The sequence below is a fragment of the Penaeus monodon genome, unplaced genomic scaffold (genome assembly GCF_015228065.2).
Source record: "Penaeus monodon isolate SGIC_2016 unplaced genomic scaffold, NSTDA_Pmon_1 PmonScaffold_455, whole genome shotgun sequence".
Lineage (NCBI taxonomy): Eukaryota > Metazoa > Arthropoda > Malacostraca > Decapoda > Penaeidae > Penaeus > Penaeus monodon.
The window spans coordinates 37,501-42,962 of NW_023659386.1; the positions used below are offsets into that span (position 1 = coordinate 37,501).

General features: G+C 32.9%; 3 non-coding genes across 3 annotated transcripts; 2 read left to right on the forward strand and 1 right to left on the reverse strand.

The window, feature by feature from the left end:
- Nucleotides 1-1,621: 1,621 nt before the first annotated feature.
- Nucleotides 1,622-1,692, reverse strand: Trnav-aac. The gene has a single exon. It is a non-coding gene; the product is annotated as a tRNA-Val (tRNA).
- A 2,008-nt stretch (nt 1,693-3,700) lies between these two features.
- Nucleotides 3,701-3,773, forward strand: Trnav-aac. Its single transcript has one exon. It is a non-coding gene; the product is annotated as a tRNA-Val (tRNA).
- Nucleotides 3,774-4,255: 482 nt separating this feature from the next.
- On the forward strand, nt 4,256-4,328 carry Trnar-acg. The gene has a single exon. It is a non-coding gene; the product is annotated as a tRNA-Arg (tRNA).
- Nucleotides 4,329-5,462: the final 1,134 nt, after the last annotated feature.

Genomic DNA, 5,462 nt, shown 5'->3' on the forward strand with positions numbered 1-5,462 from the left:
CTGTCTTTTCTTGTTTAAGTGGATACGGTGCTGGAACTGGTCGAAGTGACAATACTGAACGTCGATGAATGAAATGAGAATTGAACCTGTAACGAAAGAATGGAAGTTCATTGTAAAGGAAATAACCGTAAAATTAGAGATACAGAATGCTGGTTATTGTCCAAGGCCAGGAGTGCTCTCGGTGAATTCAACTAGTTTAATTCAGAGGTATTTTTCGAGACTGTATCGTTCCCTGGCAACCATGGCACGTTAATTCATAAACTAGAATGACGATAGCCTGAACAAAGCAAGCGAAATTATTGGAAACTATCCACAAAAACGGAATATGGGGGTAACTGTCATAATCCCGCTGGGCTCAGTGTTTTGTGTGTGTGTGTGTGTGTGTGGGTGTGGGTGTGTGTGTGTGTGTGGGTTGACTCACAGGGGTGTGTGTGGGTGTGTGTGTGTGTGTGTGTGTGTGTGTGGTGTGTGTGTGTGTGGGGTTTTATGTGTGTGTGTGAAATGTTGTGTGATCTTTTTTTGACATTCCCTTTGTCTCTCATATCTATTATTGCTAAAGTTAAGGAAGACTATGAAAGTCGTCGGGAAACGTTTTTGCATGATTATAAAATAAAGTAATAGGATAAAAACTGGAAATTAGGTTCCTGTAAACCGATGATGCCTTCCGACAATTTTAGAACGATTGTTATTAGCCGTTTTATGAAATATCCTAACATATATTTATATATTTTTTGTGTGTGTATACGCAAGTATCTACATACACATATGTAGGTAGGTAGGTATGTTATCACGGCGAAACTATATCGTGTTAATTTGCTATTACATTATTACCTCGTGTAAACGACTTAAGATTACGTGATTGTTAGTATTCTCTAGTGGAAATCTTTCAAAGGCAATCCAAACTTTTACGATGTAGATTCGTCTCGAAACAAGCTGTCAATTCAGGCACCCAAATGCACGTTCGCCATCCCCACGTACCCCTCCCGGACTGGTAAAATTTCCCGACGGCTCTCGGACAGAGGAACAGAATTTCATTCCTTGCAATAAATGAACTGTATAATGTACGGTTATATAGTTTTTTTTATACAGATGTATTTACATTTTGGGAGTATGCTGTATTTTCAAACAAATAATGCAAATACACCCCCACACAGACACACACACACCCACACCACACACACCCCACCACAACACACACACACACACAACACACACACCACACCCCACACACCACAACAACCCCACACACAATAAACCACACACACATACCCCAAACACACTACACAAAAACACACACACACACACACACACACACACAACACACAAAAACACAACACACACAATATATATATACACACAAATATACATATATACATACATTAAAATGTATGCTTGTATACTACATACGTACATACATACATACATCATACACACATACATACATAATATATATATATATTTATATATATATAATATATAAAATATATATATATATTTTATATATAAGAATACATATTGGTGCGTGTATCTGTGTGCACGCGTGCATGAGTGAATACATCCATTTTGTTACATATAAAAATGCACATATAACAACAAAAATAATTTCAATGTAAAAACTTACTGTGCTCACCAGGGCTCGAACTGGGACCTTCTGTGTGTTAGACAGATGTGATACCACTACACCATGAGCACCTGTATATGATTTGTTATTTTTATCGTGAAAAAAATTGTTTTGGTGTTTGCATGTTTTGTGTTATATACAACATATATATATATATAATATATATATATATATATATATTATATATATAAAATATAATATATATATACATAAATATATACAAATAATATATAACATATATAATAATATATGTATAATATATTATACATATATATTATTATACATACATACATACATATATATATATACATACACACACAAAACACACACAACACACACACACACACACACACCCAACACACACACATTTGAAGAAAATATAGACACATACATGTTTTAAACATGTGTGCCTGTGTCATTGGGGATATATATCCAATAAAATTGTATATAGAGATTTATTTGATATATTACATATGTGTGTGTGTGTGTGTGTGTGGTGTGTGTGGTGTTTTGTGTGTGTGTGTGTGTGTGTGTGTGGGGTGTGTGTGTGTGTGTATGTGGATGTGTGTGTGTGTGTGTTGATGTAGGGGGATGTGTGTGTGTATGTGTATGTATGTATGTATGTATGTATGTATGTGTGTATGTAGTATGTATGTATGCATGCTATATATGTATATATCATATCTGTGGGTACATTTATATATCTGTGTACACATATATATACATATATATATATATACATATATGTATATATATATATGTATATTTATTTATATATCTATATGTATAATTGTATATATATATGTATGTATGTATATATGTATATATACACCTGCATGTGTGATGCCTTTGGAAAAGTTTAGACGTCATAAGGGTGTGGAAATCGTAAGGAAAGGGGAGTGTGCAGTGGCGTGATGTCATTTGGATAAATGGGCACCCTTTTAAGTTGGTGAGAGCAGTAATACCAGGGTTCGATGTCGCCTGCTTGCTTCATCCGGTGATCCTTGGCTGTGGGCGATAAACATTAATTAAGTACCTCCCGTATCTTGTGGTGTGTGTGTCTTATAATTCAAGGGTTTAGGTAATTTTAGCAGGTCATAATGCGTACTTTGAGCGCTACAATAGGCTTTTATCTGATAAATTAGCAGAGCACTTCGCTAAGAATGGAACGGAGATCTTAAAGCAGGACTGAACCCCTAGTAGCACAAGGAGAATGAAAAAGTGGCTGCTGGCATCATGCGGACTTCATAGAGGACTGGCCAGGCAATATGTCCTCATTGAAATATCAAGGGTTCTTGGCCTGGGGTCCAATGGGTTTCAGGAGGTCCATGAGGAACAAATAAAAGTAACATTATTTTTTGCATAAAAATGAGTATTTTTAGATCGTTTATTTTGGTTTAATAATAGTTGGTGTATCACACATACGAGACAATAAAAAACTCAGTACATTATACATATTGCATGCAAAGTAGTATTTATATGAATATTCTTGGGAAGGGTCCATAGTTTTTCATCAGTTCCCTGAAGGGGTCCGGACTCCAGCTCTAGAGAGGTACAAAGCCTTGTGAATAACGGTGTACATATGCTATATTCGTATATTTTCATAAATGTTAAAAATTACATACATATATGTGTGTGTGCGTGCGTTTCGATTGTGCCTTCTAGTGTTTGTGTGTGTACATATCACACACCACATACATAAATGTTATACACATATTTACCTATATATATATATATATAGATATATATATATATTATATATATAATATATATGTATATATATATATAGTTATATTATATATATATATAATATATATAATAATATATATATAGAGAGATCTAGAGAGAGAGAGAGAGAGAGAGAAGAGAGAGAGAGAGAGAGAGAGAGAGACACACAAACCACACACACAAACACACCACACACACACACACACACAACACACACACCACACACACACACACACACACACACACATATATATAATAATATATATATTATATATATAATATATTATATATATTAGTTTATAATGTTATAATACATGTATTAAAATTTTAAATTGCATTTAAGAAGACATCGTGCTCATGGTGTAGTGGTTATCACATCTGTCTAACACACAGAAGGTCCCAGGTTCGAGCCCTGGTGAGCACAATTTTTTTCGAAAGTAGATACGTGGTAACCTGTTTAGAGTAAATCGTCAAATGCGTCTGTATTTAAAATTATAATCATGACAATCCTTTTACCAAATTCTAATATAAACAAAACCAGAAAGAAATGAAACTGCGTAGCCAGCATCAGTTCGCCAGACCACGTGGTATAACTTGAGTTCCAGTATACGGCACAGTACTTTCTTTTTACTCTATATTTATTACGAGACTTTGGACGTTTCATAATTGTGTATTTAAAATGACGCAATTGTATATTCAGTTCACATTTTTTTATTTCTTGTAATCATTGGACTTATTCGGAGAGAAATATTATGTTTGCCAAATATCATAATGAATAAAAACGGTCATTCATATCAAACATGTTTTACTACGTTATTATGAACATTAACTACTTTGCAAATTCAAATGTTCGTTATTCCCAATATTAAGGAAATTAGTGATACAGTATAAATGCCGTAATTCAATGGCCTTGTGGCGCAACGGATAACGCGTCTGACTACGGATCAGAAGATTCCAGGTTCGAATCCTGGCAAGGTCGCAGCTTTTTAAGTAAAAAGTTGTTCGTTTACTGAAACCTCTCTCTGTTCGTGTGTATATATATATATATATATATATATATATATATATATATATATATATATATATATATATATATGCACGAAAGAGAAGTATTGTAAGTAAACGAACAACTCTATACTTAAAAAGCTGCGACCTTGCCAGGATTCCGAACCTGGAATGTTTAATGTGCTAGACATCAAAATATGAAGCACTTTGTGTATTTATATACATACATACATGTGTATATATATGTATATAAACACATATATACATACATACAATAATATATATATATATTATACATATATATATATATATATATATATATATATATTATATATATATATATATATATATATAATGTTTTATATACACACAGGCATACACACACACACACACACACACACACACACACACACAAACACACACACACACACACACACACACACACACACACACACATCACACACACATAATAGTGTGTGGTGTGTGTGTGTGTGTGTGTGTGTATGCAAGAATTATGTAAGACAACACATAAATTAGTTATGAGATATGTGTGTGTATGTTCATATATACATACATGCATATACATATACATAAATATATATATGCATATACATAGTACACATACATATATATAATATATATATTATAATATATATATAATATAATATAAAATAATATAAACATATATACATTATAATGATTTAACGTATGTATGTATGATGTATGTTGTATATATATATATAATATATATATATAGTAGTATATGATATTTATATATGATATATATATATATATATATATATATATATATTTTTTTTTTTTTTTTTTTTTTTTTTTTTTTTTTTTTTTTTTTACGGTAGGTTCATGTTTGTGCCGCCGTGGTCACAGCATGATACTTAATGTAGTTTTCATGTTGTGATGGTCTTGGAGTGAGTACGTGGTAGGTCCCCAGTTCCTTTCCACGGAGAGTGCAGATGTTACCTTTTAAGTAATCATTCTCTCTATTTATCCGAGCTTGGGACCAGCACTGAATTAGGCTGGCTTGCCCACCCAATGGCTAAATAGGCAATCGAGGTGAAGTTTTCTGCCCTACGGGATTTATTTTAAA